Raw genomic sequence first — 12,249 nt, forward strand, 5'->3', positions numbered from 1 at the left:
ACTTAATATAATGTATTGTTATATTATGAGTAGCTCAGGTCAAAAGGTTGAATTTGATTTTTTAAATATTTTCATTAACAATTACTATTACGCCATACGGTCTGGGATAAGCAGGTAAAACGTAATGATAATTATCCCAGTTGTGCAGCATTAATTATAAGCAGGTAAAACGTAATGATAATGATCACAGTTGTGCAGCATTAATTATTAATTATAATGAATATAATTATTAATATAATTAATGCTGCACAACTGGGATAATTATCATTAAGTTTTTCCTGCGTATCCCATATAATGCAAGGAGTGACCCGGGAATTTCCGAGAAGCAAGGGAGGATCCCATGGCAAATACTGGACAAGAGACAATACTGTCCCTTGCCGTTTCTCTGAATTAAACCGGGTGCCTGGAAAGTTGAAAGGTTCAAATTCTAAACAAAAACCACGACTTCGATCGCAACACAAGCGTCATCAGGAAAAATTGATTAGCCTCTAAAGGCAAACTGTTTATCAAGGTTTAGAGATGGGCGTAGCCCAGTGTGTCAGCAGCATGGCGGGCAGCTAGTTGTTTTTTTCTTTCTTTATTATATTATGTTTCTATCTAAGTGACTTTACCGAAAGAACCAAAGATATTAATTCTGCATTCACGAAAGTTTTAAGTCAAAAGGCTACAGACACACCACACTTTGGGGCAATTAAGAACATCTGCGTCCACAAGCCTTGAGATGACCTCCGGAGGAAGGCGGGAAGTATGGCCGAGGTGACAATCACTGCTCAGGATATCCAGGCAGCCAGTTCAAAAGGTCCGCTAAAAACTGACCAAATGAATGCGTGGGGGCATAACGGTGGAAGGGAATTTCATAGGGGTTAGAGCATCAGGCGCCAGGAGGTCTGCGGAGCCAGAACCAGGAATTCACTCGGGGACCGACCAGATGCACCACGTGTGCAAAGATGAGAGGATGTGGCCATAAGATGTCCTAGGTAATTAACCACATGAGCTAGAAATCCTATATAAACAGCACTCAAAATCATACAAGTCAGTCTTGCAACGGCAAACTCCAGGGGGTGGTCCCCGTAAACAACCAGAGAGTTGAGTTTTGCAGAGGCAAAGGCTCTGTGTCGCTAAGTGTTAAGTTCTGCGCTGACAGACTAAGTATTGCTGAAAGTTTTAGTCTACGTTTTTCCTCATCTTTTGAGTCACTTGCAGCGTCAAGGATTTAGAGAAGTTGAACTGTACTAAGCTAAGAATGTGAGAAGCTAAGAGGTGTGAAAATACATTTCATATAATACTGATAAGTTAAGTGGAGATTTAGTATACACTAATATCAAGTGTACATGAAGTGTTGTCCAAGCTATTGGCTGGAAAAGTTCTGTTTATCCAAGTCCAGGGGCGGTTTCTTCATTAGGGCGATTGGGCGACGCACCACCAATGTCATTCAACCACAGAGTCACGCTAGCCGTCACTGTGCCTCTGGATAGTCCAATCAGCGTCATGTCACGTTCTGTGGAGTACCCCTCTTTTTGGGCGATTTCACTCCGGCTGAGAATCGCCCCGAGTGGCCCCATAGACTTACATTCAAGATGTTTGTTTTCGAACGGCGGCGCTCCAATGCATTCTCTATGGCTTCCGGGAGGGCGCCCTAACGTGCTAACGTCATCATACGCAAGCACGTTTCATCCAACATATAATTTATCGCCACCTCGTGGAATCTTTAAAAATAAACTGAGTGGTTGTTTTAATAGTGATTATAGAAACAAGATGTAGTAAGAGTCACTTTATTTTTCATTAATATTAAATAAGTGAAGTTGCCTTTACATACTTAAGCTGTTAATTTATCCATTGCATGGATGGACCTTATCCTTATCAATCATCCAGACATTTGCCCCCCTCCTGAGAGATTTGCAGGAGCCGCCACTGTCCAAGTCACTGATACTCTTGACGATACAAGTTTTGATGAGTTATGAAGAGAGCGAGGAGGGGAGCAGCAGACCTCCCGAGGGAGAGAGGGGGAGGGGGCACTAAGAGCATTCCGACTGCTGATCGAGCCCGGCGTGCAGATAACCTGCACCTGTGCATCGCAGCCAGCTGACACGAGCGTGCCGACTCGGAAGCCCCGAGCACCCTCCAAAAGTGTGTGGATCGAGCACGATGCACAGACAACCGTGCGAAGGAGCAAGCGAGCAGCACTAGAGCTGTGGACGAGGCCTACCGTTGTACACAGCGTGCGGCGGCCCCCAACAAGCTGCTCAAGTAAATCATTACGATCCACTCGCACAGAGTGCGGTGGGCCTTCATCCAGCAGTGGATTTAAGCAGCAAAACAACTCGAGTGCTAATGTTATGGACAGAGCACGGCTCTCCCTGAGGACAGCAGTGGAGAGAGCACGGCTCTGCCTCAATCTCACTCACCCGTCTCCTCTGAGCTGCATGCGATTGTGAGTGAGCCGTGTGTGAGTGAGCCGTGAGTGAGCCGTGTGTGAGCTGTGTGTGTGAGTGAGCCGTGTGTGTAAGTGAGCTGTGTGTGAGCTGTGTGTGTGAGTGAGCCGTGTGTGAGCTGTGTGTGTGAGTGAGCCGTGTGTGAGTGAGCCGTGTGTGAGTGAGCCGTGTGTGAGTGAGCCGTGTGTGTGAGTGAGCCGTGTGTGTGAGTGAGCCGTGAGTGAGCCGTGTGTGTGGGAGCCGTGTGTGTGAGTGAGCCGTGTGAGTGTGTGAGTGAGTGTGATGAGTGAGCCGTGTGTGGTGAGCGTGAGTGAGCCGTGTGTGAGCTGTGTGTGTGAGTGAGCCGTGTGTGTGAGTGAGCTGTGAGTGAGCCGTGTGTGAGTGGGCGTGTGTGAGTGAGCCGTGTGTGTGAGTGGCGTGTGAGTGAGCGTGTGAGTGAGCCGTGTGTGTGAGTGAGCCGTGTGTGTGAGTGAGCCGTGTGTGAGTGGGCCGTGTGTGTGAGTGGGCCGTGTGTGTGAGTGAGCCGTGTGTGAGTGAGCCGTGTGTGTGAGTGAGCCTGTGTGTGAGTGAGCCGTGCGTGAGTGAGCCGTGTGTGTGAGTGGGCCGTGTGAGTGAGTGAGCCGTGTGTGAGTGAGCCGTGTATGAGTGAGCCGTGTGTGTGAGTGAGCCGTGTGTGTGAGTGAGCCGTGCGTGAGTGAGCCGTGTGTGTGAGTGAGCCGTGTATGAGTGAGCCGTGTGTATGAGTGAGCCGTGTGTGAGTGAGCCGTGTGTGTGAGTGAGCCGTGTATGAGTGAGCCGTGTGTATGAGTGAGCCGTGTGTGAGTGAGCCGTGTGTGTGAGTGAGCCGGTGTGTGAGTGAGCCGTGCGTGAAGTGAGCGTGTGTGTGAGTGGGCCGTGTGAGTGAGTGAGCCGTGTGTATGAGTGAGCCGTGTGTGAGTGAGCCGTGTGTGTGAGTGAGCCGTGTGTGTGAGTGAGCCGTGCGTGAGTGAGCCGTGTGTGTGAGTGGGCCGTGTGAGTGAGTGAGCCGTGTGTGTGAGTGAGCCGTGTATGAGTGAGCCGTGTGTGTGAGTGAGCCGTGTGTGTGAGTGAGCCGTGCGTGAGTGAGCCGTGTGTGAGTGAGTGAGCCGTGTGTGGTGAGTGAGCCGTGGTATGAGTGGGCCGTGTGAGTGAGGAGCCGTGTGAGTGAGTGGGCCGTGTGAGTGAGTGAGAGTGTGAGTGAGTGGGCCGTGTGAGTGAGTGAGCCGTGTGTGTGAGTGAGCCGTGTGTATGAGTGAGCCGTGTGTGAGTGAGCCGTGTGTGTGAGGGGCCGTGTGAGTGAGTGAGCCGTGTGTGTGAGTGAGCCGTGTGTGTGTGAGTGAGCCGTGTGTGTGAGTGAGCGGTATGAGTGAGCCGTGGTGTGAGTGAGCCGTGTGTGGAGTGAGCCGTGCGTGAGTGAGCCGTGGTGTGAGTGAGCCGTGTGTGAGTGAGCGTGTGTGTGAGTGAGCCGTGCGTGAGTGAGCCGTGTGTGTGAGTGAGCCGTGTGTGTGAGTGAGCCGTGTATGAGTGAGCCGTGTATGAGTGAGCGTGTGTGTGAGTGAGCCGTGCGTGAGTGAGCCGTGTGTATGAGTAAGCCGTGTGTGAGTGAGCCGTGTGTGTGAGTGAGCCGTGTGTGAGTGAGCCGTGTGTGTGAGTGAGCCGTGTGTGTGAGTGAGCCGTGTGTGTGAGTGAGCCGTGTGTGTGAGTGAGCCGTGGTGTGAGTGAGCTGTGTGTGAGTGAGCCGTTGTGTGCGAGTGAGCCGTGTGTGCGAGTGAGCCGTGTGTGCGAGTGAGCCGTGTGTGCGAGTGAGCGTGTGTGCGAGTGAGCCGTGTGTGCGAGTGAGCCGTGTGTGCGAGTGAGCCGTGGTGCGAGTGAGAGTGTGTGTGCGAGTGAGCAGTGTGTGTGCGAGTGAGCCGTGTGTGCGAGTGAGCCGTGTGTGCGAGTGAGCCGTGTGTGCGAGTGAGCCGTGTGTGCGAGTGAGCCGTGTGTGCGAGTGAGCCGTGTGTGCGAGTGAGCGTGTGCGAGTGAGCCGTGTGTGCGAGTGAGCCCTGTGTGAGTGAGCGTGTGTGTGAGTGAGCCGTGTGTGAGTGAGCCGTGTGAGTGAGCCGTGTGTGTGAGTGAGCCGTGTGTGTGTGAGGTGTGTGAGTGAGCCGTGTGTGAGTGAGCCGTGTGTGAGTGAGCTGTGTGTGTGAGTGAGCTGTGTGCGAGTGAGCCGTGTGTGCGAGTGAGCCGTGTGTGCGAGTGAGCCGTGTGTGCGAGTGAGCCGTGTGTGCGAGTGAGCCCTGTGTGAGTGAGCGTGTGTGTGAGTGAGCCGTGTGTGAGTGAGCCGTGTGAGGAGTGTGTGTGAGTGAGCCGTGTGTGTGTGTGAGCCGTGTGTGTGAGTGAGCCGTGTGTGAGTGAGCCGTGTGTGAGTGAGCTGTGTGCGAGTGAGCCGTGTGTGCGAGTGAGCCCTGTGTGAGTGAGCCGTGTGTGTGAGTGAGCCGTGTGTGAGTGAGCCGTGTGTGAGTGAGCCGTGTGAGTGAGCCGTGTGTGAGTGAGCTGTGTGTGTGAGTGAGCTGTGTGAGTGAGCCGTGTGTGAGTGAGCCGTGTGTGAGTGAGCTGTGTGTGTGAGTGAGCTGTGTGTGAGTGAGCCGTGTGTGAGTGAGCCGTGTGTGTGAGTGAGCCGTGTGTGTGAGTGAGCCGTGTGTGTGAGTGAGTGTGTGAGCGTGTGTGTGAGTGAGCGTGTGTGTGTGAGTGAGCCGTGTGTGCGAGTGAGCCGTGTGGAGTGAGCTGTGTGTGTGAGTGAGCTGTGTGCGAGTGAGCCGTGTGTGCGAGTGAGCCCTGTGTGAGTGAGCGTGTGTGAGTGAGCCGTGTGTGAGTGAGCCGTGTGTGTGAGTGAGCCGTGTGTGTGAGTGAGCCGTGCGTGAGTGAGCCGTGTATGTGAGTGAGCCGTGTGTGTGAGTGAGCCGTGTGTGTGAGTGAGCCGTGTGTGTGAGTGAGCCGTGTGTGAGTGAGCTGTGTGTGAGTGAGCCGTGTGTGCGAGTGAGCCGTGTGTGCGAGTGAGCCGTGTGTGCGATGAGAGTGTGTGCGAGTGAGCCGTGTGTGCGAGTGAGCCGTGTGTGCGAGTGAGCCGTGTGTGCGAGTGAGCCGTGTGTGCGAGTGAGCCGTGTGTGCGAGTGAGCCGTGTGTGCGAGTGAGCCGTGTGTGCGAGTGAGCCGTGTGTGCGAGTGAGCCGTGTGTGCGAGTGAGCCGTGTGTGCGAGTGAGCCGTGTGTGCGAGTGAGCCGTGTGTGCGAGTGAGCCGTGTGCGAGTGAGCCGTGTGTGCGAGTGAGCCGTGTGTGCGAGTGAGCCGTGTGTGCGAGTGAGCCCTGTGTGAGTGAGCCGTGTGTGTGAGTGAGCCGTGTGTGAGTGAGCCGTGTGTGAGTGAGCGTGTGTTGAGCCGTGTGTGTGAGTGAGCCGTGTGTGCGAGTGAGCCGTGTGTGCGAGTGAGCCGTGTGTGCGAGTGAGCCGTGTGTGCGAGTGAGCCGTGTGTGCGAGTGAGCCCTGTGTGAGTGAGCCGTGTGTGTGAGTGAGCCGTGTGTGAGTGAGCCGTGTGAGTGAGCCGTGTGTGTGAGTGAGCCGTGTGTGTGTGTGAGCCGTGTGTGTGAGTGAGCCGTGTGTGAGTGAGCCGTGTGTGAGTGAGCTGTGTGTGTGAGTGAGCTGTGTGCGAGTGAGCCGTGTGTGCGAGTGAGCCCTGTGTGAGTGAGCCGTGTGTGTGAGTGAGCCGTGTGTGAGTGAGCCGTGTGTGAGTGAGCCGTGTGAGTGAGCCGTGTGTGAGTGAGCTGTGTGTGTGAGTGAGCTGTGTGTGAGTGAGCCGTGTGTGAGTGAGCCGTGTGTGAGTGAGCTGTGTGTGTGAGTGAGCTGTGTGTGAGTGAGCCGTGTGTGAGTGAGCCGTGTGTGTGAGTGAGCCGTGTGTGTGAGTGAGCCGTGTGTGTGAGTGAGCTGTGTGTGAGCTGTGTGTGTGAGTGAGCCGTGTGTGTGAGTGAGCCGTGTGTGCGAGTGAGCCGTGTGTGAGTGAGCTGTGTGTGTGAGTGAGCTGTGTGCGAGTGAGCCGTGTGTGCGAGTGAGCCCTGTGTGAGTGAGCCGTGTGTGTGAGTGAGCCGTGTGTGAGTGAGCCGTGTGTGTGAGTGAGCCGTGTGTGTGAGTGAGCCGTGCGTGAGTGAGCCGTGTGTGTGAGTGAGCCGTGTGTGTGAGTGAGCCGTGTGTGTGAGTGAGCCGTGTGTGTGAGTGAGCTGTGTGTGAGTGAGCCGTGTGTGCGAGTGAGCCGTGTGTGCGAGTGAGCCGTGTGTGCGAGTGAGCCGTGTGTGCGAGTGAGCCGTGTGTGCGAGTGAGCCGTGTGTGCGAGTGAGCCGTGTGTGCGAGTGAGCCGTGTGTGCGAGTGAGCCGTGTGTGCGAGTGAGCCGTGTGTGCGAGTGAGCAGTGTGTGCGAGTGAGCCGTGTGTGCGAGTGAGCCGTGTGTGCGAGTGAGCCGTGTGGTGCGAGTGAGCCGTGTGTGCGAGTGAGCCGTGTGTGCGAGTGAGCCGTGTGTGCGAGTGAGCCGTGTGTGATGCGAGGAGCCGTGTGTGCGAGTGAGCCGTGTGTGCGAGTGAGCCGTGTGTGCGAGTGAGCCCTGTGTGAGTGAGCCGTGTGTGTGAGTGAGCCGTGTGTGAGTGAGCCGTGTGAGTGAGCCGTGTGTGAGTGAGCCGTGTGTGTGAGTGAGCCGTGTGTGCGAGTGAGCCGTGTGTGCGAGTGAGCCGTGTGTGCGAGTGAGCCGTGTGTGCGAGTGAGCCGTGTGGGCGAGTGATCCCTTGTGTGAGTGAGCGTGTGTGTGAGTGAGCCGTGTGTGAGTGAGCCGTGTGAGTGAGCCGTGTGTGTGAGTGAGCCGTGTGTGTGTGTGAGCCGTGTGTGTGAGTGAGCCGTGTGTGAGTGAGCCGTGTGTGAGTGAGCTGTGTTGTGTGGTTGAGTGGGGTGGGGGGGACCCGTGTGTGGGAGTGAGCCTGTGTGAGTGAGCCGTGTGTGTGAGTGAGCCGTGTGTGAGTGAGCCGTGTGTGAGTGAGCCGTGTGAGTGAGCCGTGTGTGAGTGAGCTGTGTGTGTGAGTGAGCTGTGTGTGAGTGAGAGTGTGTGAGTGAGCCGTGTGTGAGTGAGCGTGTGTGTGAGTGAGCTGTGTGTGAGTGAGCCGTGTGTGAGTGAGCCGTGTGTGTGAGTGAGCCGTGTGTGTGAGTGAGCCGTGTGTGTGAGTGAGCTGTGTGTGAGCTGTGTGTGTGAGTGAGCCGTGTGTGTGAGTGAGCCGTGTGTGCGAGTGAGCCGTGTGTGAGTGAGCTGTGTGTGTGAGTGAGCTGTGTGCGAGTGAGCCGTGTGTGCGAGTGAGCCCTGTGTGAGTGAGCCGTGTGTGTGAGTGAGCCGTGTGTGAGTGAGCCGTGTGTGTGAGTGAGCCGTGTGTGTGAGTGAGCCGTGCGTGAGTGAGCCGTGTGTGTGAGTGAGCCGTGTGTGAGTGAGCTGTGTGTGTGAGTGAGCTGTGTGCGAGTGAGCCGTGTGTGCGAGTGAGCCCTGTGTGAGTGAGCCGTGTGTGTGAGTGAGCCGTGTGTGAGTGAGCCGTGTGAGTGAGGTGTGTGTGAGTGAGCCGTGTGTGGTGAGTGAGCCGTGTGTGTGAGTGAGCCGTGTGTGAGTGAGCCGTGTGTGAGTGAGCCGTGTGTGAGTGAGCTGTGTGTGTGAGTGAGCTGTGTGTGAGTGAGCCGTGTGTGAGTGAGCCGTGTGTGTGAGTGAGCCGTGTGAGTGAGCCGTGTGTGTGAGTGAGCCGTGTGTGTGAGTGAGCCGTGTGTGAGTGAGCCGTGTGTGAGTGAGCTGTGTGTGTGAGTGAGCTGTGTGTGAGTGAGCCGTGTGTGAGTGAGCCGTGTGTGTGAGTGAGCCGTGTGTGTGAGTGAGCCGTGTGTGTGAGTGAGCTGTGTGTGAGCTGTGTGTGTGAGTGAGCCGTGTGTGTGAGTGAGCCGTGTGTGCGAGTGAGCCGTGTGTGTGAGTGAGCCGTGTGTGTGAGTGAGCCGTGTGTGTGAGTGAGCCGTGTGTGTGAGTGAGCCGTGTGTGTGAGTGAGCCGTGTGTGTGAGTGAGCTGTGTGTGAGCTGTGTGTGTGAGTGAGCCGTGTGTATGAGTGAGCCGTGTGTGTGAGTGAGCTGTGTGTGAATGAGCCGTGTGTATGAGTGAGCTCTGTGTGAGTGAGCCGTGTGTGTGAGTGAGCCGTGTGTGAGTGAGCCGTGTGTGTGAGTGAGCTGTGTGTGAGCCGTGTGTGTGAGTGAGCCGTGTGTGTGAGTGAGCCGTGTGAGTGAGCTGTGTGTGAATGAGCCGTGTGTGAGTGAGCCGTGTGTGTGAGTGAGCCGTGTGTGCGAGTGAGCCGTGTGTGCGAGTGAGCCGTGTGTGCGAGTGAGCCGTGTGTGCGAGTGAGCTGTGTGTGAGTGAGCCGTGTGTATGAGTGAGCCCTGTGTGAGTGAGCCGTGTGTGTGAGTGAGCTGTGTGTGAATGAGCCGTGTGTATGAGTGAGCCCTGTGTGAGTGAGCCGTGTGTGTGAGTGAGCCGTGTGTGAGTGAGCCGTGTGTGCGAGTGACCCGTGTGTGCGAGTGAGCCCTGTGTGAGTGAGCCCTGTGTGAGTGAGCCGTGTGTGAGTGAGCCGTGTGTGCGAGTGAGCCGTGTGTGCGAGTGAGCCGTGTGTGCGAGTGAGCCCTGTGTGAGTGAGCCGTGTGTGTGAGTGAGCCGTGTGTGCGAGTGAGCTGTGTGTGAGTGAGCCGTGTGAGTGAGCCGTGTGTGTGAGTGAGCCGTGTGTGTGTGAGCCGTGTGTGTGAGTGAGCCGTGTGTGAGTGAGCCGTGTGTGTGAGTGAGCCGTGTGAGTGAGCCGTGTGTGTGTGTGAGCCGTGTGTGTGAGTGAGCCGTGTGTGTGAGTGAGCCGTGTGTGTGTGAGCCGTGTGTGTGAGTGAGCCGTGTGTGTGAGTGAGCCGTGTGTGTGAGTGAGCCGTGTGTGAGTGGATAGACCGTGAACTTGCCGTGGCTGCGTCTCCGGCGCTGTGGCAGCGATGTTGCTGCGGGGCGCACCACAACACGAAAAGTGGGCAGCTCGCGGTCACGTGACGCACTTCAACCAATCCGGGGGCGTTAATCACAGTCACAGAACGACAGATCTGGGCTATTATAAATGTGTATACTTGTTTCTTTTATCATTTCATACGGATTGATGAGTTCGTATATTGACGTGGGTACTGTCGTTGCTATTAATTCCTGTTGATCAGAGGTGGATGTTAGAGGAAGTGAGATTAAATTTGCTTATATTAAAAACAGGTTCCGAGTGTTTATTTCCTAGATTCGTGCATCATTGTCGTAGTGATGAATCTTGCGGTGAGATCTGAATCCCGAGACCTGACATAATTACACATCATTATTGTTAAGGCAAGAATCATGAATGGTAATCATTAATGTATCACGATTGATGATACATACCCCTAGACAACGAGAGAGTCAATAATAAACACACACACACATAATCACTCTTGCGTAATCACACACAATAATCACACACATAATCACATACACACTTTACTCATTCATGTTTCACACGCACATTCTTAATTACACTGAACACACATTTATAGTTGATCACACTTAATGACATACATTAACATAATTTTCACATTACAATTTTTATGTATGTATTTTGGATTTTTTTCCATAATTTTTTTTATAACAATATATAAAACAGTTCCAAGGCAGCCGACAGCATCGACCTCTTCCCTGCCACGTGCCTTGATGTCACTTCCCAGGGCACACTCGCCACTGCACGCTGGTGGTCGCCTGCTTGTTTATCCCAGCTTGCAAGTGTGTTGAGGGTGGAGAATATCTATTGATAGCTATGATCCTCCATTTCCTATTATTCTGTGAGCCATTTGGACTGAGTTTGAGGTTGGAAAGCACCAAACAGGAACGGCAGAAGCAAAAGCTGCAGGAGCAGCAGCAACAGTGGCCTCGTGTTGATATAAAAGGAGACTCGGAGCTGTTGCGGTCGGGATCTCCGTCTGATATCAAGCGAACGTGTCTTCAATAAAGTGCCATCTCAAGAGAAGTATGTCAAGTCGTCATTACACTATGATTTTATACAATAGATGAGAAGTGCGCACTTAGTCTAAAACTATGGAAATAAAACAAAGACAGCTGCAGGGATGATGGTTGAGTCGAATGAAGAGCAAAATGAGTGAAGGATCGAGGATCTCTGGAGCCGCATGCGGTGCTATAAGGACTGCTTCTTGATGGTATTTATTAAGGACCACCGTCTCGAATGCACATGGCATTGCGGCTCTTGAAATATTGAGGGGGGGGGGGGTTATCGAATTCGAACAAAAACTCTCTTCCTGTTATTTTGGTTTCCGACCCCTGGGTCTGGAATCAGCAGGGAGAGCTTGGTGAATCGGCAAAGCGTTTGACAAATATATTAGTACACTCACCCCCACAATAACACATTCCTGCGGAGGGAGCTGGTAGGAACGTTGGGTTGCTCGGTCAATGGCCAGGGTCAACGGCGGCGTGGTGTATTCTGCAAATATGGCCGACTGTGAGGGCGGGCACAAGCCGGCGTGAGTAGGTTAAACGTTGAGTCTTATAAGGACACCACGGGGTGACCAGCCCCTCCCCACCCAGCCCCACCTCTCCCACCCAGCCCCTCCCCGTCCTCCCCTCTCCACCCAGCCCGACCCCTCCCATTTTTTGATTCACGACGGACGGACGGACGGCCACAATAATCCCCCGTGGGCTGGTGGAACTAGGTGGTTCCTACCAGTATAAGTCTACACGTGTTCAGCGTTGGTTGAATGTGCTGCTGGTGGAAGCTCAGGTAAATAAAAAGTTTACTACAATTGTAATTTATATTTAGAAAAGTGTTATTGTTTAGAGCCCGATGACGTTGTTAATGCCTGATTTTATCATGCTAATGAGCATGAAGAGGAGCTGAATTTCCACTACGATATTTATCAATTATTCAGGATACTCGTCCTTGATGAATAATATAAGAACTGAAATCATTGTTGCAAGGTGGCTGCGCCTCATTGGCAGGTGTCGGCACAGGTGGTATATTTGCCAGTTATCTCAGTACAATTAACTCCATGGCACTTGGGTTTGTCCCGTGACCTGCCAGCGAGCGTTAAACACTTCATGTGGCGTCAAAGTTCACATAGCCTGATCTCGCCTCTGCCGCAAAGTGGCAAATGGCGGTTATTGTTGGTGGAGGCAGAGCTCACCAGACCCCTTCGGGGTCTGGAAGAGGAAATTCTCACTTGTGGTGGGCCGAGTACCTCGGAAGGAGGAGACTGTGGACCATTGTGGCAGGTAGGGTGGGCCCATGTGTGGGAAAAGACGACACCATTCATTAAGCAGAACCGTGTGAGATCGTGAGTGGGTACATTCACTTTTCTGATGATGAGGATATCCTTGAAAGTTGTGCACACCCATATCTTACAGTACATGGAGTTATAAGCCATAGTTAATATTAACTCAAGCCGTGGTATCAGAGACATTTAAACCCTGCTCAATAATTGCACGAGTCCCAATACATTAAAAGCAGTTTTACCAAATAATTATGAATTGAAGCATGTCAAATGTGGCGCAGTATGCGATGGAAGGTGGCTCCAGCTACCCTGTAACCCTAGGTATTGGCAGAACAGCATAATGGTTTTAACTCAATATATCATGCTAACGTTCACGAATATATCACAGTGGATCATGATTTGGCTATAGCCAGTGTGGAATGATCAGTGCCATAGAGACTGACAAATATGTAC

Source organism: Lethenteron reissneri, chromosome 64 (genome assembly GCF_015708825.2).
Source record: "Lethenteron reissneri isolate LAM-NWPU_2019-01 chromosome 64, ASM1570882v1, whole genome shotgun sequence".
NCBI lineage: Eukaryota > Metazoa > Chordata > Hyperoartia > Petromyzontiformes > Petromyzontidae > Lethenteron > Lethenteron reissneri.